Here is a 25,814-nt window from a genome sequence, read left to right as displayed (position 1 = left end):
GACTGCGGCTGTAATCCCTTTACATAAGATCTTAATTAAAAACTACATAACCGTTATAATTTCATCACGGTGGTTTTGCTTACTCGAGAAAGCTAACCATCGCTCTTCGATAATTAACTGCTCACGTACTTTTCTGAAATTTCATATTCGTTTTTCTTTTCCACTTTCCTCAAATGAAGGGATATTTTTCTTAACTGTTAGTTTCGGTGGTTTGGGATTTACGAACGTAAAACTACTACCGACTGCCTTCATTAAATGTAATTTTTTTCTATGTTGCGAAAAGGAATCATAAAAAATGCTCATGTACAAATTAATTTTTTCGAACATGAGTAGTGAAGCGAAACGATCTGGTTAATTTTCTTCGCAGAAGAGCTTTTAAGAAAATATATGTTGTTATAGGTATACGTTGGTTTTGAAACCACTAGAGTATTTAAAAAATATGCTACTTGGTTATAGTTCTGCTATTCATGTTTTATTCCAATTTTGTTGTTATGGAAAAAATGCTTTATGCATGAGATGCTTTGTTTTATCTTATTTGATAAAATGTTCTCACAATAGATAAATTAATAAAAATATTAAATTATATAAGGTTATAAAAATATTAAATTATATAAGGTTATAAAAATCCAATTTTAGAAACTTATGAAATTGCGCAATTTTTTATTAGAAAACATTTTTCTGTTCCTTATTTTGCTCAAAGTTTTAGGTTAAATTAAATTGTGAAGATATGATTCAGATTTTTCTTAGTACAAAATTAATCAGAAAATCATTTTTATTTCGCTAATAAATGATTTTATTTTATTTTAGAGTACTAATCTGCCTTTCATCTCTTGAAAGGGTCGATAAAATGAGTACCAAATTCGCTTGGCGACTAAAGACCGGGGGCTTTGCCACAAGCTGACCACTTGTCTAGGCAATATGCACAAACATCCTGGAGCCCATAGTCTACGAGTAGAAAGCAGATATCAGGGCAATACCGGCCATGGCTCTTTAAGGGCTGTTTGTGTCGCCGAGTTTAGTTTAGTTTATACTGATTTACTTTATACGCTTCGAAATGTATAATACACGATTTACAAAGAAAAACGAAATGCATACGAAAAATATGAACTACAGAAAAATACTACAAATTTATAAATTATAAATACACAGATATACACTGATAAAAGAATTTAAATGCTACTAACAATTTTTGTGAAAGGAAGAACGCCTCTGTGTTACACATAAATATATAACTGTTTAAATATATAAAAAAAGGATAAACACTTACGAGAAATCTGAAATATTCTCAAAAATGTTTTAGAACAGGAAGAACAAAACTTTATTATTTCATCAAAACCTTTTAATAGTCAGCTAATTCGAAATTAGTGCCAAACATGATCTATGCTCAACTGTTCTTTATAAGCGCTCAATGTTCTGAAATGTCTGCTACATACATAGTTCTGTATGAAGCGTAATATGCATATGAAGAGATAGCTATTGAATTCTCTGGGATTTGTAAGTTATTATGCCATCTTAAAATTAGTTTTACAGTACTTTTATCTAGCACAGTACCAACAGAAAAAACTGTTTAGTCCTTTAAGCAAAGGAACTGTTAACTTACAATTCTTCGTTCAACATGACGTCTGTATGTTAATCTCGTAACCAGTTTCAATCATTGATAATTTATCAAAGCTGTCTGCACTTGCATTTCAAAAACTAATCATATAACTGCGAACGGAAAAAAAAAGTAATTACAAAAATGTGCTCTTTTAGGGCCTTTGATCTTAAAATATCTTTGGGATGTTTTGGAAATTTGTAGAGATGAAAACAGAAAAAAGAATTACTGGAAATCAAGAACTTTTAGTATTTGATTGAACTGAGTAGCTTTTCAGTCTACAGTAAAATTGAAACTAGCCCAGCTTAGAAAACTTATCTCTCTTTGCGAATTTTAAATAGAACGATTTTTTTCCATAATTTTATAAGCTACGAAAACCAGATAAATTTTATTAACATTTTACTTTCTTTCATAAAATAGATTACATTATGATTCTTTAGGATACTATTTGCATATAGCGGAACATGTAGCAGCATTCTCTCTGATGGATAAGAAGGCATAGGAAGTGGGCCGACAAAGGAAAAGAGGAGATTAAATTTTAAACTGTAAATATTGTTTTTGAGGAAATGTTTGCTCAATATCTGGAGATCGGATGATGAAATACGCGAAAGAATGAAGACCTTCATTAATGAGTATCTTATAGCTTCGAACGATTTGAAGTGGCAGTGTAAGTTGGGAAAGCAAGTTTTGGCAATGCCACCAAACACGCTGCTCTATTGTGGGTTTTCCTACTTATAATACTTACTGATTTCAGTGAGTGCTTTTTTCCTTCTGAGCCATGTTTCGCATAGAGATCATGATAATGTTTTATGAACCAGCTTAATAGGTATTATTTGATTTATTCTTTGCTTATATATTTAACGCGTATATATATGCTTTATATTTAACGTATATATATATATATATATATATATGTCATAATTTAATGCGTAGGAGGACTCGGATACTTCAACAGCTTGTAATCATAGAAGTGGAAAGATGAAAAGATCACGCTGACACAGATGAATTTTGAGTGAGTCCCAATCTTTACTTTGACGCATATAAAACCATCTTAGTAGACATTTCTCCAATCATAATGAAACACGATAATTTTTTTTATGTGCACTGGTTTTAAAAGTAAGATGTAAATATAGGTAAAGCAGCGTGGTTTGGGCAGCGTAGAAGTTAGGCAAATGAATGAATGACGTAGTTAACTTGTGAGCGGTATTTATACCGAGTACCTGCAGAAAATACTCTAAGCTATGATTGGTTAATTTTAGTTTTAGTTGCCTTTTTTCAAGCAGTGTTAAGTAATATGGAAAGATCTCGAATGTGGGAGAGCAGATGAATTTAGGGGAAAAGTAAAAAATCTAGAAACTTTAATTTTAAGGTTCCCAATTATTTTTAAAGCAGCCATCATATTTTGTTATATCTTGCATATTCCAACAGGATATGTATTTTTTGCCTCAATTTCCATTGACTGTGAAAGAAAAAATTAGATAAGGGATTTAATACCGTGTGTTCAAGGTCATAGATCTGTGCAACATGATAAGTGCTGTGTTTGCTCCTTCGCCAGTTATGTGACATTATGTTTTTGCGACGAAATTTTCAAGTGACTAACTCTGCTGTGCATCGGTGAATTGGTGGTTTTCGTTTTCCGAAGGAGGTGTCTTCGCTAAAGTGTGCCATGGATTGTTCAAGCATGTAAATAGTGAAAAGAAATATATTTTTAAATAATTAATCTAGGGAATTATCAAGATCATCTAAAGCGAAAAGAATTCGTCTAACGTGTGGAGTGAAAAAAATTTAAAAATCGAGTGACGATATCTGGATGCTTCTAGTGACATGCGTGCGCGTATCATGTAATTAGTGAAACGGGTGCACATCCTCTGAAAGATTCTAAGGGTATTTGCGCGTGCCATTAAATATTCAAGTATAGTGCTTTAATTTTGTGTTTTATTGCTGCAAATTCTTCAGAAAATTGTAATTCAATGATGATTATTGCAAATTCTTCGGAAATAGTGTATTTTTGGTGCCTCTAAAAATGTGTTTCAATGATTTAATGTAAATTCTGCAGAAAAATGCGTTTTAACGCTCTGAGCGGCCAGGGGTTTCGTTAAGAAAGCACAAATTTTCCAAAACTACTATGAGAACAAATTATTTTTTTTTTATTTTAACGTAAAAATTCTTCTGATATTTCATACTTGGATTTCTTTTCTTTTGATATATAGCCTTAATTTCTTTGACATATTTTAATATGCACGTATATATACACTCTTAGAGACATCACAAAAAATATTTTAAGCGGTATATATACGGCCTTGCCGCTTAGAGGGTTAATTTGCAAATTCTTCAGTGTTCAGTGTTTAGAAAAAAAGGTAAAAAATTAGTTATGGAGACAAGGTCACAACCTACGTCTACAGAAAATACTGGAACTGCCACAATCAGTATGAATAAATTTCAGTTTGCTGTATTCTGTGGGCAAAGTTCTGATATTCCTATAGATAAATATCTCTTATTGTTTGATAAAAAGTGCCAGACAAAAATAATACAAATAAGGATAAATCGTTGACATTTTCTGAATGCCTTCGTGGCGAAGCTCTGGCATTTTTTTTCTCCGAGAGTGTGTAAAATCAGATTGGAAAGATGTAAAACAAATCCTTACCTACTTCTCCACAGTAGAAACTGTTACTTTTAGGGAATTCGTGAAGATTAGTTACTCTAAATTTGTGACATCGATAAATATTTTCAATAAAAACTGAAATATGCCGCGAGCCTAAAATTAAATGACATAGTTTTACTTGACGCATTGAATCAGGGTCTACCTGAGCAAAAGAAAATTGCTAACTGTGCAGAAAGTAAGCACTGCCCAAGAATGGATATCTTTCTCTAGGAAATTGTTTTCTAGCACAAGTTCTTCTACTTTAGGCTCACGGGAACAAATTAGTCAGACACAAAACATTTTAACTCCCAGACAAAGTGTGCACCTAAATTTTTACCAGTTTAGATATAGATCTCCAAGACCATTTTTCAATCGTAGGTATAATATTCCTTAAAACCAGGCATGGAGAAATTTCCAACCAAGACAAATAGCTTATCCGTGTCGGTCATTTCCTTCTTTAAGTTATTACAATCCAAATTGTCAACAAAATGAACCGAAAAAGAAGTAAAAATATTATATATATGTGTGTGTAAAATAAAAGTATGCAAATCAAAATTATAACTTAAAAAGATTCTTGGTTGCTTTTTTTAAAATTTGGGTATTTCCTCTCTAGCAATAATTTTTTCTAAACTGTATCATATCTGAAAATTAATTCCCCATTGTGTCGTCTTAAAAACTTTTGCATCGCCTAGAAGTTTTAGCCAATCAGATTAACGAAACATTTTTACTTATAAATACCGTAGCAATCCATCTACTCTTCCTACTTCTCTGCTTACGCTTGCTTTCTAAAGGACGTCTCTTGCTTGGCTGCTTTTATTGAAAAAGTAATGCACCATCATGAAAACTGTAGGGGGCAGATTGTCCTCGTTGAGAAGTAATAAAGATATATTTAGTAATAAATATAAGTAATAAAATTATGTCTGGAATATCAAGTGATTTTGTGATTCTCCAAACGTTCTGCTACGTAATTGATATTTTCAGTGATCCTCTAATTTTCAATCCACTCGCGACTGCAAAATAATATCTTTCCTAGTAAAGCGCTCATCTGTCGTCAAATTACCTCAAATAACTAAATCTTATCATCACACATGTATATGCTTTATATTATATCTTTGCTTATATATTTAACGCTTATATATTTATAGAGCCGCAAGAAACAGTGCTTAAATTGTTATATTGTTAGTTGTAATTAACGAGATATAGTAACTAATAAAAGATTATTTGATTTTACACATGTTTTATTAAATTAGTGTTTGGACTAGTCGAAAATAAGGTTGATAAGTTTGCTGTTGCATTTCGAGAGGTTCAACTTAACATAGTTACATTCATTAGAATCAAGAACTTTGTTTCATTTGTTTATAACAAAATTTGCAGTTTTTTCCTTTCCATCTTCTTATTTACATATATACAAAGTAGATACGCGCATAATATATGTGCACACATAAATTTTTCTTCAAGCAAGACATCTTATTCTGAGAACTTAGAGAATTATTGTTCTAGAAACACTAGAAGGCTCGAGTTTTATCATTTTGCAAATTCGTAAACTTTTTATGCATAAATTAGAAAGATTTCTAGTTAGTGAATTTTTGTATGACTTTTACATTAAGATTCTAAAGCAATAAAACAGGATGAGAATATTAATAACGTTTCACAGCTTATAAGTAATTTATGCAAAAATTCTTTCAATATGCGAACTGCAATAAAATTATAAATTGAAGAGCATTACACATTAGTAACTCACAAAAAGATATCCCCAAATGGCATTTAAGGAAAAAAACATGGATTTCGAAATATTCTAATTTATGTATTAACCGACTCAAGGAAAGTTCAAAATGCAATCAAACGTCGAAAATTTGGAAATTCAATATCTGTTCAATTTTTTTATCGTACAGGAGGTAAACGTCTTGTGTTTAACATTTTATAACGACTGCAACATTTTCCTAAATATAAGTATAGAGACTGGAAGAACTTATAAAAAGTTAATATATTTCGTATTTCATGCACAATTTTTTTTTTAAACTGAGGAACACGAAAACATGAGTTTTTGCGTCACATACAAGGTTTTGCATGTAGAAACGTACGTCTACGACCAACGGTTGCAAAAATAAAAGCCGGTTTAGTACTTTTCTGGACGCAGTATATATATGTGAGATGCATATGCTAGACGGAACTGTATTTGTGAAATAAACTCAGATGAAACAGCGATGACAAAGAAGTGTAAGACGGAAGACGATAGGTACACGTTCTAAAGATGAAACAACATTTTTCTATTTTTTCTTTATTGTGACAGTTTTCTTGTAAATATTCATGTTGATGTCTTCCATTTTCATCGTGTGTAAAAACTATGGATATCTCCATTAAATGTTCAAGCTAAAATATCAATGAGATTCGTCAATTATTTCCCCCTAGACACTAAAGTCTTCAATCATTTAGGAATTAAGTTTTTAAATGTCAAGAATAGTAAGTATCTCGTCTATCTAATAGAGGCTCGATTCGAGATGAGCCTAGGATAACGAATTAATCACGATGAAGATTACGACTTTGGAACGAGTAAGTTTGTTTTTGATTAATTATTTGTGTATTGTTACTTAGAAAAATAGTGAACTACTGTATTATTAATCAAGATAGCTACGTTAAATTCTATTCCCAGAATTTCTGATTCTTTCAGAACTGGTCCCAAAATGTCTATTAAACTCGTATATCAAATTGCATTTGGAATTTTAGGTGATAGGAAAAATAGAGCGACACTGCGTTACTTTTCTGGTTTTCCATCCGATTTAAATGTAGCAGAAACAAAACAAAACTTACTTCAAGCTTTCCATTGCAAGTGATGTTTTCTGTGTGTAATTTGTTACATCTTAATTGTGTGTCAAATGCTAATAAAAACTATGATTTAATATTAAACAGTCTTTATGATTTAAAGCTTTTACAATCCGAAACTGATGACGATGATAAGTTATCTGAAAACGAAAGTGGTCGCGATTCTGATAATGATCATGATGAAGTCAAAAATCACCTCCCATAAATAATTCACAACGCATTATGACGCTTAGTAAAGTTTTATTACATTTTCGTCACATTTTAGAAACTGTTTCATAGTTTAATAGAACTGATACATGTACGGTTGAATCGTTCATTCTCGATCTAGGAGAATCTTTTAAATTATTTCGGTTATCTTAATTACAAAAGATTGTGTTTACTAAAAATTTTTACTGGTTCTGTTAAAGTATTTATTCGGTCTTTGAAAGGTATTATGTCATGAGAAAAGTTAAAAGAAAATCTTTTATCCGAATTTGGTTCTAAAACAAATAGTACACAACTTCATATTTTCTTACAGAAACGACACTTAAAAATCTGGTGAATCCCTTTTTGAGTATTTAATTGAAATGCGAGAAATAGCAAGTCATAGTTCTGTTGACGATTCATCCATTCTTGATTATATATTTAATGGAATACCTAATCCAAGTAGCAAAGAAATTATTTTGTATAGGTGTAAAACTATTCCTGAATTTAAAGAGAAGCTAAAAATATATGAGAAAATTCGTGCTGTAGATACAAAGCCTGAGCGTTATTCAAATACCAACGTACACAATTAAAGCACGCGCTATATCTAGTGAGAGTAAAGAACCAAGGAGCTATAACTATGCCAGTGTAGGCCATAAATCTAACTCATGTAAAAATAAGAGTAAAGGATTTGAATGTAATATATTTGGACGCAAAGCCGTGGATTGCTCCAAAACGTCTCTTAAGATTTAGGACATTGAAAAAATCATTAAACATCATATGAGAACGTCTCTTAAGATGTCTAAGATGCCAAAATTGGGACAGGAGTTACTCAGATTTGTCAGAAAGAAATGCATGAAACTGCTAATTTAGGTAATTTGCAAACCGACTTTTTAACGGTAGTTAAATAACGTTAATTCGAGAATACAATAGGAAGGTAGATATTCCTGTTCTTAAGCCTGCAAGTCTACAGTTAACGGGATCATCTATAGGGAGATTTGAAGGTGAAATCACAATTGACGTTTCTTCATTTAAATCAAATCTTTGTGTTAATGCGGAAAACGAAATGCTTTTACAAGCTGTCACCGGCACAGATGTTATAATGCAAGGACTGCAAATAAAAGAAGGAGTTGGAATTAAAAAAAACTGCAGCCCGAAAACTACTTGATGTGCATTCATGACATATATAATGACGAGAAGATCTACTTAAATCTCATTAATAACGTGGTACGTCGAGACGAAATGCTGCATTTATTAATAAATTAAATGCCGAATAAAATAAAAATATTTGCCTTTAAGAAAAGATTAGTGTTGACAGATTAACTTCCTGTTCATTGTGCGCCGAAACGTTTCCCCATCGCAGGACAGCATGAAGTTGATAAAACAGATTTCAGAGTGGTTAGATAAAAAAAATAAAAATAACTGATGGATTCCTATTACTCACGTAATGTTGTATTAAACAGAAAGAGAGACGACGCATAACGACTATGTGTGGATTATAGACGCCTGAATAAAGAAAATAATTCCTATATTAGACTTGAAAAATGTTTTTTTTTTTTCATGAGGATGTAGACGAAGAAAGTAGAAACTATACTTCCTTTTATAACACAAAACGGACAATTTGAATTTTTGAAAGCCCCCTTTGATCTCTCTAACAGACCAAACGTTCTCACAAGATATATCTAGGAGGTATTTCCTGACATTTAAGGGATAACGCTGCAGTACTCGATATTGACGATATCATTATTTCTTCCTAAAATGAAACTCAAGGAATTCAAAAATTTAAACGCATGTTACAAACTGCATCGGAATATGTATTAGAATTAACATTGTCATTAACATTGAAAATTAAGAAATGTCAGTTTTTATGACGTGAAATCAAATTTCTATTATACAAAATCAAAGATGAGACATGATATCATTCTTCTTCTAAAACTAAAGCAGTAGTTAACTTTCAGGAGCCTAATTATGTAAAAGATGTTTAAAGTTATTTACACTTAATGAGTTATTTCAGAAAAAATCATACGTAATTATTCATTGATTCCAAAACCACTTAATGATTTATTAAAGAAAGATTTTAAGTTTAAATTCGAAAAATAAAGAACTTTATGCTTTTAACGAATTGAAACTCGTCTTGTTTACTGACTGTGTTGTGTGTATTTTTAATCTGAAAGCAGAAATGGAAATACACACAGATACTAGTGCTGTCGATTACATTGCGGTTCTGTTAGAGGAATCTTTAATTGAAAATAAGACGTTTCCAGTTTATTTTATGAGAAAGGAGACGATGGATACTGAAAGTAAATATTCAAGCTACGAATCAAAAGTTAAAGCAGTCATAGAAGCTATAAAAAATTCAATGTGTACGTATTAGGCATTCCGTTTCAAATCGTGACGGATTGTAATGCATTCAAACTGTGAGTAAGAAAGACACCTGTACTAAAATTTCTAGATGCGCATTAATGCTACAAGATTACGATTACGCAATGGAACACAAATTTGATTGAAGCTTTGAATAGAAATCTTATATGCATGGCAATTCAAGATGGTATAAATTTTAAGATTATTCAAGCTCAAGAAACAGATGAAAATATAAAAGTTCTAAAAGAAGTTTTGAAGTCTAAGACATAGAAGATTTTTGCTTACAAAATGATGTGCTTTACAAAATGTTGAATGAAAATGATGTTGTGATCCCCTGCAAAAGACAAGCAAAAGAAACTACTGAGGAAAAGGCCATAGCAGTGATAGAAAATCTGATGTCAAAGACGCTAATACAGAAAGCAAAGATGGAACAAAAAGAGCTGAAGAACGTGAGAAAAAAGAAGCAAAAAAGCAGATTCAGAAGATCTATTAAGAAAATCGGAAGACTTTCATAATGTAATACCGATTTTGATTATTCCTGATTTAGACTTTTCCCAACTTGACAAATTTCTCCCAATTTGACAAAAATTCTATTGTTTTAAAAGACATGAACTATTTTAAGAATCACGAAGCATATGTCTAAAGATGAAATGCATTTAAGAAGACGTATCCTGAGGATATCTAAAAAGACTCATTTAGATGACGTATCCTGACGATGTCTAAAAAAACGCATTTAAAAGACGTATCCAGACGATGTTTCAAAAGAAGTATGTTCGAAAACGAATTCAGACAAGCTCATCCAAACGGCGTTTCTAAAACGTCCACGACGTTGACGACGACTGAAGGAAAACTCAGCGATAGTCAAAATGAGGTGAAACAAAAAACTCAGTGAAACTTAAAATTCTCTTTTACTTTTGTTCTTTTTTTTAATTGTACATATACCAGACGTTTTACACCCAGCCAAGAGAATGAGCATTAATTATGAAATGAATTTTGATTGTTTTGGTGAACTTGATATTTTCACTGATGGTTCTAGGTTTGGGGAAAGTGTTGGCCTATCTTTTGTTGTTTACTATTATGGTATAGAAATTGATTATTCAAAGATAAAGTTAGAAAAATTTAATTCTGTGTTTCAGGCTGAACTTGCTGCTATTTATTTTGCTATGAAATGGATTAAGAAAAACCTATCTAAGAGTTATAGTATTGTAGTTTATAGTGATTGTTCATCTGGATTACAGGCTTTGAAAAGCCACGATTGTAATAACTCTTTAGCTATGGATATTAAGTGCTTATATAAAGAAATTGAAGGTTTGCATGATATTAAATTTAGATGGGTTAAGTCCCATGTGGATATTGAAGGTAACGAGAGGGCCGACGTGTTGGCCAAAGAGGCGACTTTGGATGTTTCCGGGAAGTGTTCCGTTGTCCAGCCTTCAAGAAAAATGGTTATTACTAGAATCAAACAGTATTATATTGATTTGTGGTATGATAATTGGAATAATTCGAATAGAAGAAAAGAATAGGCCTATTATTTAAAACCTATGTTTTATAAAAGTATTTCTTGTCATTTGGATTTTAATCAAATTGTTACTGGACATGGGCGCTTCCCGGTGTATCTTTAAAGATTTGGCATACAAGAGAATGAATATTGTCATAATTGTGGAGTTGTCGGATCGGTAAGGCACTATGTGGAAGAATGTACACTTACTTATGACATACGAAGAAAATATAATTTTATTAAGATTTTTACAGGTGCTGAAAAAGAATTTAAATTTGCAAGGGAACTTATGTGTTTTCTAAATAATAATCGCTCTGATGGTGGTATTTTTGTTTGATAAAAGTTTGTTTCTAAATTTTGTGTTACAATAATTTAAATTGAGATATTGGTGTTTATATGGAATTTTAACATAATTTTATTCAGTGCGTTATGTGGTGTGTTTTATACTTTTATATAATTATGTATTTCATGTGTATTTCATGTACTATGTAATTTCATGTATAATTATGTATTCTTATATGTATTTTATATGTTTTTTTTTTTTTTTTGGTTTGGTTTTTGCTTGGCGCAGCCCTTGTTTGTCATAAAATTTTGTCGATTAGGTGGATGGGGCTGCGCCCTATTTGTACCCAGATGCTGTTGACCACTTTTCTAGCAGGCAGGAAGATAGAATATTTGTGAAATGTCATGTCTCACGATCGTCAGATGGCGCTGCACGCCGTTCGCTGGAACTCTTTGTGAAAAAAACGCAGATGAAGTCGCGATAACAACAGAAAGAACTTATTTCTATTTTTTTCTTTATTCTAATAGCTTTCTTGTAAATCTCCACAGTCGTTCATTTTCATAGTGTGTAAAAACTATTGATATCTCCATTAACTGTTCAAGTTAAAATGTCAATGGGCCTAATCTATCATTTACCCATAGTCATTAAATTCATCAGCCATTTGTGAAGTAATTTTTCAAATAGCAAGGCAAGAATATTAAGAATCTCGCTTATAAAAGTATTTCTATATATATGTATATACTATATGTGTGTGTTTCTGTGTGCATACCTATGCGTACACAGTTTATATATGCATACGCGCACGATGTATATATAAATATATGTCTTCAAATTCATAACGGTGATTTCCAATTTAATGTGGCGCGCTCCAGACGAGGAATAACCCATACTTAAGATCCAATGCTCAGATCTTGACCCATAATTAAAATCTGAATTTAAAATCATTCGTTGTGTGTTGTTAATCAGCGTATTCGCTGCTTATTTATTCATTTGATGTTTGAGTTCTGGTACTATAATGGAACATCTATTTTGTGGTCCTATCTGCTTAAGCTCACTAATTGTTCCTTACATTATTGTAATACACTTAGCCTAAGCATTGGATCAATTTGTTACATTTATCAAGAACCAAATCCAGATTCCAGTTGTTAAAATTCGACCTTAGCCACAGCTCGGGAACGGTCGATAACCACATCTCGACAACCGTGAGCTCGGAATTCAAAAGATTCGATTAAGATGTCTGAGGAGAAGATTGAGCAAATATCTGGTCTAGATGTAATTTCTGACCCCCTAACATAAAAGAGTGAAATTAAATGTCTGAACATTTTTGTTCAGTTTTAAGTAACAGGCTAGCATATTACCTCTATAGTAATATATAGCAAGGTGTTGAAAGATATGAAAAAATCAAAAAACACTAGTTAGACTATGTTTTAATTTTTTTTTCTAGCGGGTTCTAGCGGGATATGATGGTTAAATGACCAATGCATTCAGCTATTCCAAACAAACGCTTCCGAGCAAATGCCTGTCACTGAAAAATAATTTCACACTGCCGTTTATCCATTATCAGTAGAAATATTAGCTCAAAAATTGAGGATTAATATTAAAACAATGATAATAGTTTATTTAAAAGCAACTAAATAAAAAGATTTGCCTTTTTAAACAATAAATTTTAGCCTAATATTCCTTCAGACAGTAAAAAAAATAAAGTCTACTAGTTCAAAAAAACGAAATTAAATATAAAGTGCAATTAAGGCATGGAAAACCCTAAAGAAAGACCTTGGAAGGTATTTCATAATTCCAAATCTTAATAGCTTTAAACTTTCGAGCAGTAATTTAAATAAACACGAAATAATTCACCCCATATGTACTTTTCCGTCAGAAAACTTATGCAAATCTTTACACAGATTTTTTTTTCTTGCAAAAAATTATAGTTTCTTGACATAAAAAATGTCGTTAAGGACAATGTTATCTTAACTATACTAATTCCAATTAGTTAAAAAAAATACTTCTGACCATTTATAATCTCTACTCGAAAAACTTCGCTTTCGCTTAGAAATTACGATGGTGCATAATCAGACTTTTGCTGTTTTTATTGCGATTTATGTAAAACATTCAAATTTCATTCGCTCTTTCATCACAGTATAAACTCATTTTTTTTAAAATTGAGATAAATAGAAAGAGTTAAGAAATTCGCGAGTCATTAACACATGTTTTTCAACCATGAAAAACGCTTCAATTTTGAATGTAAAATAACATTTTTAAAATTAGTTACCTTGAGTCTTCTTTCATACTTTATTGTTTCTTTAAGAGAATGAATAAACCATGCAAACAAAGCTAAGATTAATTTGATTTTTGTTTACTTACTTTTCTTAATAAAATTTAACTTCATTTCTTCATTTTTACTCATTAAACAGTTTTTTCCCTATTAATGATATGTTATGTTTACAAAGGAAGTAAGAAGCAAATATATGTTGAGTATGTATCTTAACAAAACAAAGATTTAAAATTAGTGTAAAAATTTTAAAAAGGAGTATGTTATTGCAAGAGCACTACACATATATAATTTGATTTATTTTGCATTGTAAAAATTACAGCAAATTTTTCCGTAAACATAGCAAATTCATCATAGCAAATATTTACAAATTAAACATTTAAGAAAACGAGTTTCGGTCTCTAAGTTCTTAATACTTCATTTTTAATATAATTAAGGTAAAATAAGATATACGACATAAGCTGTTCTTAGTTTTACAGATTTTGTTAACTGCTTTGAAAATTCTAAATGGTTTATGAAAATTTTGGTTTGATTTATTTTATTTTCGCAAAGCACAAGACGGCTCTTCCTATGAATTAGGAAAAGGAAATAATCTATTAATGTTATTTATTAGTTTGAAAAATTTTTACCAAAATTATATCTAACTAAACAAATAAGTTAATTCAAAAATTCATATAACTACATAGGAAATGAAAATTAATATATGTCTGCATTTTATGTCAAAAGGAATATCATATTTTTTAAAAATTTGTATTTGTGTTGTATGTATACAGGGTTAATATCAAAATTCGTTTGTCTCTGAAACAGCTGAACAGAGCTTCGAATGGAATATCTAACTATAGTATAGTGACTATGATCCACGAGCTGAGACCAGCTCCAACGCCTTTACGGGTGAAATTTAGAACATAACGGTCCTATCTCAAGGTTTGGCTTATTTAATTATGGCAAAACACTCGAAGGCTATCTTCCTAAGAATAAGAATGCCTTCCTGGAGATCTTTCTAAAGGAAAGTGGCTTGAATATACATTACACATGGGGAAAAACACGGAAACGCCCATGCAGTCAGCCTGTTCATCGTCACCAATGCTCTACCAATGTTTAGCGACTTCACCTCTTCGCCAATAATGGGCCCTTAAAAACTATGAAACGTCAAGTTGAAGAAAGAAAGCATAAAAGTTGAGGAGTACCACGTATGTACTATGAGTAATTATATGTACCTGCACCAATTGTGTCTAAATGAAGAAGACTTGTAATAATTTCTGTTTCCTCGAGTCACTGAATTGCTTTAGCAACTGTCTCTTGAGAAATCTGCTAAAGCTCCTATGGAATATCCTCCGGAAACATGCACTGAGTATCAGGAATGTTTATCAAGATCACAGCCTCAAAATATTCCTCATGAGTCCCCATATTTACGCACAAAATGTACAACAAGTCGGTTGATGAAAGTATATTTCGTCTGTTTGGTTTTGTTTCCTCCTTAACGTTCGACGAGGTCTGTAAGTTGGTATTCAAGCGTTTTGCAAATTGAAATGGTTGCTTTTGGTTAATTATTCTTGGTGCAAACTGAGAGTTAATTATTCTTGGTGCAAATTGAAAAACGGACTCCAAGATAAATTTTAAAATTTCTCGGTAAGGTTTTTACCGAATTTTACAAAATTTAATACTTTGACATAATTTTACAAAATTTACAAAATTTAATACTTGACCATAATGTGGAAAAATCGGTTTGTCTTTCCAGAAAAATTGATATTTTTTATCAAAATACTTATGTTAAAACAATGCTATATATAAATCTTATATATATCCTAAGTAGTGCTATGAAGACATGTAAAATGCAAGTTAAAATTCACCAATCGGCCCAGTAAAACGGGAGATATAGATCTGTCCCATTTTGTTTTTGTTGTTGTTGCAGATTATGCACAGAAAACGAGGAGGTTATTGCATGTTATTCCTTAATGGAATCCAACTTTAAATATGATGAGTATTGTACATCGATTCATATTCAACTTATCAAATGTTTCGATACAGGGAATTAAATTTTACAGTAATATTTCAACGATTAAAATGGCATCTTGTACTATTCCCTGGTTTGATAGTTCGTACGTGTTGAAAAATTAATCATTCTGCGGGTAGTTGAATATTTTCAATTAAAGTATTCTTACAATAAAATAACCAATACAAAACTGCATTCATGGCAATTTTGTTCCTTGTTAGTTATAACTTTGGAAGTTCCAGAAGACAGGCTTGGGTCTCGATCTTTAAAATGATATATTTTGATCAAGGAAGATTAAAATAATATGCTTTAATATATACGTTGTGAACTACACTGAAAAGCAAAATGTCATTTTTTTCTCATCCGGGATAAATATCACTACTTATTTATTCGAAACATTATCCTGGGTCAATGAGTTGTACTCTGTTCTCCCCTGATTTGAATATCCGCTATTTACTACTGTACGAGTTTGTCTGCGAGGATATAACTTATTAAAATTTTACCAAAGAGTTTATAAGACATTTGAAGACTTGAAAAATAACTTTAAATACATAATACATAAAGCAAATATAAATAAAATATTAACTAACATAACAGGAACAACTTAAGCCGTATATCATCGTGTTATTTCCAATAAAGCTAATCAAACTAATTTACCTTGTACCATTTTCAGGTTGTTCACATTTAAATTTGAGTGCGTATTAGTAAACTTCAGCATACATGCATACATATGATTGCAGAGTAAAATTAAGAAAAAGTGAAAGTATACAGAAATTGGTTTTATAAATAAGCCATCTGCATCGCATGAATGCTGACACAATTATCTTTTCTTCGAAACGAAAATAAATATTCTCCCAGATTATTTGTTGTTAAAATATTTTCCTTGCTCTCAAGAAAAACTGTTGAAGAAAACAGAGCCCTGAATCCATCAAGGCTTGAAAATATTCATCTCCGCTAAAAATCATAGAGCTTATTTTGCAAAATAGGTATAGCCGAAAGTTAAACTAAAAGCTAAAGCTGGAGTTAAAACTAACCTAAAGTTAAACAAAGAAATAAAGAAATTTAACTCAAAGAAGATAATTAACAAATAAAAAGAATTTAAAATTGGCTTGGATAAAGATGAAAAATTAATTATTATATTTCCCGCTGTTTGGTATTTTCTACTTATAAAGATCATATATGTATGGATATGTCGATAGAAAATTTCAGTCAATAGAAACTGAGTACAAGTGACTAACGGAGTTAATCTTATTGCAGTTTATGCCTAATTCTTCCTCAAATGCTTTCTTGGAATAGATTTTTTTGAGTTATTAATTAGTTTTTAGGCTTATAATTTGATATCAAAGGCTATTCTATTTCAATTCTTTTCCTGGAATGTTTAAAAAGGTTGAAGACAGCCTCTCGATTTAGCTTTTCCACTAATTTTACTTAAGCTGATAAACGAGCTTTCTAATCCGTTTGTCGAATATGTTAGTTTGAAAAGTGCAGGTGGTTGCGGCTCTCGTATGAAGACGAAAATGATTTTCCTCTAGGAAAGAAATCTTCAGTTGCTGCAGAATATTGTGACGAAATGCCCAGGCGCAGTAAGAGAGCTTTCCCGCAAAAGAGGTTTATGGTTGCTAGAAAATGACAAGGGAAGGCAAGGTTGACACATTTGGCGATAAAATTAGCAAAATGCCATAGACTGATGGAAAACCTTCTGGAACGAAATCTTACTGAAATATTCTCGAACACAAGCCAAAAGCTATATAAACCCTGCTGGTACGTGGAGACTCAGTCCGTGCGGAGTTAGTGTCTCGTTTAGCGAGTTGGTAGTCAGTCAGTGTCTCGTCTAACGAGTTGATGGTCAGTCAGTGAGCGAGTGTTTCGAAGTCTGGTGCCAAGTTGGTCGTCGAGTGCATCGAGAGAGTCTCTTAGTGTATCGTGAGTTAGTGCAGTGTCGAGTTTGATCTTAGAGAGTGTTGAGCTCCGGGAACGACTGAACCGAGTAGTCGAGAGCTGTACTCTAGTGTATCGTGGAATACATCGCGAGTTCTAGCGAGGAATCTCGAGAGTACGTAGAGTTCCGAGAACGACCGAGCAGAGTCGAGATCTGTACTCTGGTGCTTAACCATGAAGCTGTCTCCGCCGTTATAGCCTGATAGGCTGGAGGCTGTGTCGCTGATTGTTTTAGCGTGTTTATAGTAGTTTTTCGATGACTGTAAAACTTGATTTTGGAGCTGTCTTGAATAATACTGGCCAATAAAGTGTGTTTTGATACTTCATCAAGTTTTGTCATTATTTACCCCAAAGCCACGAACCCGTACCGTAACGTACGTGAAGAGAAAAATGTAACAATATATTTTCATATACTGGACACTTTAAGTGGATACTCGATAGATATTAAAGATCCAAATACATTGAAATTAATTTGGTAATAAGTATTATTTATAATACTGTACATTGAGACTGAACTCTTCTGTTAAAAATATTGAATTCCGTTGTTATTTGCTCTGTCTGACATGATCTCTTCCCAACTTAGAGAATCTTCCGCCTTAAATGAATAATTCAACACTAAGTCTTCCGGAAGCGCCCTTTTGGGAATGAAGTCTTTTCCTCATAACCAAAATAAATTGTAATGTTAGTACAAAATAATCAATAATACACTGCAAGTATAGCTGTGTTTACTTTTCTTCAAGACAAAGACAGAGGTAGTAGGTAGAAAGCAATATTAAAGATGTGTTCATATTTAAAGATACAGATATCTTGCTCTTTTCCTCATTTTCAATTAAAACATCATGGGTTCGTAAAAGACCCAAAATTGTTATCTGCGGATGAATTTCTCACCATAGCAATACAAGAAAAAAAGAAATTCAATACAACATTAAGCATTTTTTGTTTTGCATCAGCATACTACTAATACAGAATTTGAGAAAATTTGTTATGAATACCTTATAACAGAACTTGGCAAGAGTGTAGGATTTTATGCTTTTTATAGCATATCTTTTTATGTCTTAAAACCCATTGCTCAATTTCTAACTGGACATGGTAAATTCAATTCATATCTGAAGAGATTTAGATTATCTAGTACAGACTTGTGTTCATGCCGTTTCGGGGGAGTGCAAAATATCGAACATTTGTTGTTCTATTGTTCAAAGCTCAAGGAAGGACGAAAGGAACTCATTTCTAGGTTAAACTCTGTGAATATTACATTTCCTCCCCCTCTTCATGTATTTGTCCAGCATAAAATAGCTTTCTCTTTCTTCTGTAAATTTATCTCTTACGTATCATTTGTGAATTTGTAAGTTTATTTTATTTTGTGTTGTGTTGTTGTATTTGTTTGTTTGTTTTTTACTTACCTCTGTAAGCCTTGTGTAATACTATGTGGTGCACAAGGATTTAAAATTTTCAATAAAAAAAAAAAAAAAAAAGAGCTCTAAGATCAGTTCTAAACTGAAGATGAATTTCGCCCATTCTTAAAACTGACACGTATCTTTCACCAGTTACATTTATCATGCACTGATTTTTTAAATGTTCATTTATTTTTTAGGTCTTACTTAAAATAATAGGATCTACATTCAAGATTAAACTTTGCGACTGTGATTAAATAAGGATTAGAATTTAATACTTTTCTTTGCTTAAAAACGTTTCTTATTTTTTACATAGCTCATACATAAGAAAGAAAAAATAACGTATTGTAAACCAGTGCAGCATTACAGCATTTTCAAAGCCAGGAGAAGAAACAGAAACAGAAAAAGCTCTTAGTCGCTTAATAAATATTTAACTTCAGTTAAATTAAATGCGAACTAAGCAAAATTGTTATTTATTTTTCAAGAAGAAAATAATAAATACCCTGGAGAAAAAACATCATGAATACTAAATGAAGTTCAGAGTAAATTCAACGATGTAGAAAAGCATTTTATCACAGATGAAATCATTGAAATAAAGACAACACATTTTAAAACGTCACTTATCTTCCATTAGCAGAGGAATTTAAACAGTTGTAAATTTGTGTCTGGTTTTGAGAATATTCAAGTAAGAAAAGCATTTTCCAGTTTAATATCCATATTTAAGCATTCTTTGGTGCAAATAAAATTCTTAATAATAACAAGTTACAGATAATGAAATCTAAATTAGTTTAAAATCTAAATGCATATTATTGGGATTTCAAATTTAGGAATGGTCTAAGGTCTATCAATTAAGGAATGACTTATGACCTCCGAGAAACAGGAATAACGAGAAATTTAACGCGCCTTCGTGGTGTAGTGGTTCTGCACGCTGGGCCGGTATTTCAGATGTCCGTGGTTCGATTCCCGGGGAAGGCGGTTGCAATTTTTAATCTTTCCTGCGTCCAAAAATATACCTAATGTCTCTACACAGTCAACGTTTAGACTGTAAATATATTTCAGACAGAAGCAAAAATACAGACATGCACTCTCCTGGAGGGCCACGGCAACATTTTTTGTCGCCAGACGGGGAAACATTACGGAAAAAGCATTTTTGAAGCATGAGGGATGAGTTTTCCAAAAGCTTTCATAACTATTAAATATGGCTGCAATTAATCTGGAAGTTAATTCTGTTCAGAAAATAATCTGATCCGGTCTCTAAGTGTTATGTGCGATATACGAATATTTATCACGCGTTCAGGAAAAATTGTTTTATCTATGTTGTTGTTCTTGAGCTATGTATAGCTGTTTGATTTGATGTGAGCTGTTACTCATTGCAATAATTTATCAGTTTATTCCTGCTCATCTGGTGTATCTACTGAACAGACACTCAACTCTTATCTTGCGATAATACAAACACAAATAATTAATTAATTTGAAAAGCAAGAAATGTGAAACATTTTGTTGATTAAATGTATATATTTAAGCCTTCAGGTTTGATTAGAATTTTCAATGCAATGCGTGCACATGAAATATAAATTATTAAAACATGTTCCATTGTGCCGTTAATTTAGTACAGAGAATCTTAAGCAGGTAACTTAAAACAGAAAAATGAATCTATTAACAACATGCACACGTAATAAAATCATGAACAATCTTTATGTTTTTACATTCATTATCAGAAGACTGGCAAACGAAGGCGAGTTTATTTTGCTGAGCTATAGGCAGAAGAAAACTAACAAAAAGGAATCAAGGCCAAGCTGATGAATATTTACTCATTCAAGAAAGGAGATGATAAAGAAACATAAACAAACGCTAAGGGATACGAAGCATACGCGAACAATCTCATGCAAAAATGTCACAATTTCGAGACAAAAATCTCGAAATATTATGAACTCCTGCAAATACTTATTTCAGATTCGTTATATAAACATGTTTCTGTGAAGGGTACGATGTACAACTGAAAGCACATTCACTTGCTACGTTTTGAAGGTTGTTGAATTATGCATAAAATCTGAAAAGCTTTTCACAACTAAGAATGAAAAATTAAAAAAAAAAAGATTCGATACGAAGGATGACAGGAAGAGTGTATCAGGATTTTTTTTCACATATCTCGTGAGAGTTGATTTCATTGAAAAGTATGCATAAAAAGGCTTTGCTGAAGCAGTGCATGGAAAGCAGTTCTTTGCATTTTAATTACTAGATTTCCATCTTCACTCCTGAAAAAATGAGTGTCTCAAAATTCCTCCTGCTTCTACCAACGTCAGGAATATTTCGATCTTTTCCTTCTAACTACTGCAACTTCCTAACAATTGTAATGTGAATAAATATTTAATAGAAATGAAATATATATGCAAAATATATTTTAGGGCCCAAAGCAAATTTTTCCATAAAATTATATACATTCTTACACACAGAATCTGTTGGTGTAACCCATTCATCACTTTATCAGGTTTTGCAATATTTTGTAATTAATAAGTAATAAAAATCTATCGCTCATTAATGTTTTTTCTTCTGTTTAATAAAGTCATTCTTCAGGGCGGATTAGAGCTCATTTTGTATTATATTAGTATTCATCTTCATTGCTGGAAATGTTTTTGAACAGATAATGCAGATTTAATCAGCGTCTTTAAATTGTGAAATATTTATTTTCCCACAGCATTTTTCATTTAAAAATTTTCTTCAATTTATGACTTAAAATTTAAAAAAAATCTTAATAAATAAAAAAACTCATGAATTTTTCACCCTTCATCAAATTCGTATAGTCCATAGATGTCATTCATATCTATACAATTATCTTCTTCAATTTAAATTCAAAAGTGGTATTATCATGTAAAATCATTCTAAACTGCATATTTCATTATTCAGCATCATTCAGCCTGTTAATAATATTGAGTCTTTAAAACCTATTAGTTTGAAAACTTGATTCGGAACTCAAATATAATTGTACAGCTACGCTTTTCACCATGAAATATCTTATATTTATCTCTTGAACATTATGCTGTATGCATATCAAACGTACAGTTCCTAAGCTTAAAATCTTAACGTTGTTCATTAGATTTTTCTTCTGAGTTGATGTTAAGATCTCTTAAACTGTATACTGATCATTTTTATTCTATTTCCTATACATAAAATTATACGAGGCAAGTGATATCGGTTGCTCTCGTAATTTAAATTCAGATTGATTACTTTTGGTAGGGTGAATGTTAAAAAAAGAGAATCTATGTTTGAATTAACGGATTTCGTTATGCAAATTAAAGGATTTGTATTATTAACTACCATATAAGAGGAGATATAAATTTATTATTAATTTAATTAGATGACTAGGGAAAAAAGAGCACTGAATTAAATGGTATTAAATCTGAATTAAACGTACTAAATCACTAAAAAAGTATTAGATCTAGTACAAAGTTGTTTACAGTGCCCAAACGCGAACAAAACCACTAATCATTTGTGCAAAAGCAAGAAATCGAAACCATTATCTCTTTCATGAGTCAGTAAAACATTTATAAGACTTTTTAAATCGTTTATCACATTTTCTGCGTTCATAGCTATATGTAACTTATAAATGCTTTCGTACCCTGGTATACGCCCGCTTTAAAATACGCCCATCTTGGCACACGTTTTATTTGGACAGAAAACGTTTTGTTTGACAAACGATATTCATCTGAAATACGACTTGAGTTCCACTCGTTTCCACTGTTTCGAAACAGTGTTACGATTGCTCATGAGCGTCAGAACTCCTGTTACAACTATTTAGTAAAGAACCCGCGCTCTAACTCTGAATTTTCCAATGGTTTTGTGATTTTTTTTTTGAGTAAATGTTTTAAAAATTCACTAACAATGAGTTTTAAGAAGTGAGAAGATAGAAGAAACGAAGAAAATTGCTAGGATCGCCAGAGAGGCAAAGAAATTGGTTTTTGGAAAATATGAAGCTGGCATGCATATTTGGGATTTGGCTATTTCATACTGTATGTCGAGTATAATGGTGTCTATGATTTGAAAAAATTGATGGCATTTAAAGGAAAAAGACGGTATTAAATCGGCTAAATATGTCAAGAGACAGAAATCGATCACCAAAAAAAGATCAGAAATGGTTGAGCGTGTTGAAAAATTACTTTTGATCTGAATATCAAAATCGCATTTATGTACAGTGTCATATGTAATCACCATAATATCATTTGTAATCAACACGGAGATGAAAAAAGAGATGTCTGAAAAGTATGAAGATGGGAAAGTACGTAAACGCATTCAGGATTTAGCTATTGCCTATGCCGCGTACGATGGTGTCTACGACTGTCGTAAAAAAGACGCCTATGTAACAGTATCATATGTACTGCTTCATTTATGTCCAGCATGTATCTAATCCCTGGTATCTGCATTTTAATATTAAACAATAACATATATAAATTATAATCTACCAAAGGATCTATTTCATAAAAACGGATTAAATATATCCTTTTTACTTCTTTGGGAAAGTTCGTTTAATGTACGTTTAAGAATGTGCGATAAATTGATGAGATATCCGAAATGCCATTGTATAAATGTTATCGGCTATATATGACAGCCTGCATATACATAGACATTTATAGAATGTCGAAAATTGTCCGGTAATGTATGAAACAATTAACTTTTAACACATTTCCTAGGCATTCTAAAGCATACCTAGGAACTCTCTGTTTTATGCTCTCACTAATTCGTGCACTTTCTGTTTCCTAGGCATTCTAAAAAATACCAAATGACAAGCCGGCTAAGTATGAAATACATCTTCGGTTCGTTTCGAATATCACGTTCTGTTTCTGCTACCTCTTGTGTGTCTTTAACGAAGCCCTGTGATGCATGTGCATGCATAAATAGTCGTCAAAATATTCATACTTTCTGTGGCCATGCTGGTAATGATGATGAAAGTGATTTTTTTGTGCACTCTGTCTTCAGAACTAAAGAAGTTGTTGAACGTAAAATAAATTTTAAAATATGTTTGAAATACAAGCCATGACAATGAAAATAAATTCAGAAAAAAATTTCCCACTGTTTCTTTCAGAACTACCGTGCGATTTCCTATTCCTGACGTCCACAAGGCTAGAGGTGATTCGCGCAATATTTTGGCTGTTGTAGTAAATGTGACAAAGGATGGTTTTTAGTAATTTTGAATTGAGGGAATATTAAAATAATTGTATGAAAGATCACAATTCACTTCAAATGTGCAAAGAACTTAGCACATTTGATTAGCATTAGACTTGATGATATTCCTGGCTACGAAATTCCTCTCCGGTCAGCTGCAGCTGTACAGTCCAGTAGAAGCGTCCAAGGATTCGTCAAGTGTGTGTCTAAAGCAAAGTGCTAATGTGCGAAGTATCATTGCGAAAAAAATGTAATGAAATTTAATTCAAAATATCATTCAAGCCTATCATGTTAAAATAAGTAAATTAATTATAATTTCTTATTTTTTATATGAAGGTTTTGTTTTATTTAATTAAAGAGAGACATAAATTTGTTTTGTATACCCTTCATTTTTCTTTACATATATTTTGAATAAAATGTTTCTAAATTCGCTCTAGTTACTTTTTCAAAATGACATCTGTATATTTGAGGAACACACATATTTTAAATAATAGCCTTATCATGATATTTTCTCACACTTTTCCTAAACAGCGTTTGCCGTTCTATAGAATGCCTGAGTATTATATATAACGCCTAGAGAAAATATATAATATATATTATATTGCACACTTTACTTAAAAACGCTAGGCATTCTAATGTCTAAGTATGCTTAAAATGGTTAGATATTCTGTTGAATTTCGGCGTTTCACACATTGGCGGTAACACAGATATCTTGTTTTAATTTCGCTATTAGCCCGTACCTTTGTTTATTGTCACACCTATCAGTTATATACTTGTTTCAAGATACTACGTAAAACAGTGTTCGGTTAAAAAAATTGGACTGTATAAACTGGTTCTTTTCAGACGTATATTTCCTAAACGTGCGTATAATTAAAGCGCCTTCAGCATGCATAGAATTACAGCATGCATAGCATTAGTCTGAATTTTATTCCTGGTACAGAAAGTCGATTAAATGCCAGAATTTGCAGAAAGTAAAATAAATCATATACATTGGTACAAACATATACACTTAATCTGAAATGAAATTCTATCGTAAACTTTCTGATAATATTCAAAAGCACGGGAACAATATTTTGTTCTTTTATATAATATAAAACAAATATTGAATATAAAACAAATATTGAAACAATATTTGTTTCAATATTTGTTTTAGGTGAATTTAAAAGCTGAGATCAAAGTGTAGAAATTCATAAAATAAATAATCGTGCATTCTTTGGAAGGAGAGTCGTAAAAATAGTTGAAGATCTTTGTCATATTCGCCATGAAATAATATCAAATTTTCACTGCAAAGAGGCATCAGTCTGTTCTTTTACTTCGTTTTACACATAGTTCTGTTGTCACCAGCATAAGCTTATCAGTCTTCCTCATTTTTAAGATAGTTTAACGAGATAAGGCAAGGAGAAAAACACAGAATCTTTACCTTAACCTTTAAATAAAATGCAAAAGATAAGAGCACTACTTGTAATGTATACAGATTATGTTTGCGTACACTGGCAAAATGAACGTCTGCATGTAAAAATAAAAACCTAATTTAATTAATTATGCTTTACGACAGCACATAATTGCAACTATTAATAATTAAGTTGTGTTTAAAAGCACATCATTTTCTGAAAATTTATTTTAGATTATGCCTCATAAAGAAATTTTTAAATCCAAATTTATAAACTTGCAAAATATGTGTTTCAA

This window comes from Stegodyphus dumicola, chromosome 5 (genome assembly GCF_044657685.1).
Source record: "Stegodyphus dumicola isolate Sdum_Otavi_A_Nest chromosome 5, ASM4465768v1".
In the NCBI taxonomy this organism is placed as follows: domain Eukaryota; kingdom Metazoa; phylum Arthropoda; class Arachnida; order Araneae; family Eresidae; genus Stegodyphus; species Stegodyphus dumicola.
The sequence above is the reverse complement of the archived record's forward strand: the minus strand, read 5'-3'. Positions refer to the sequence as shown.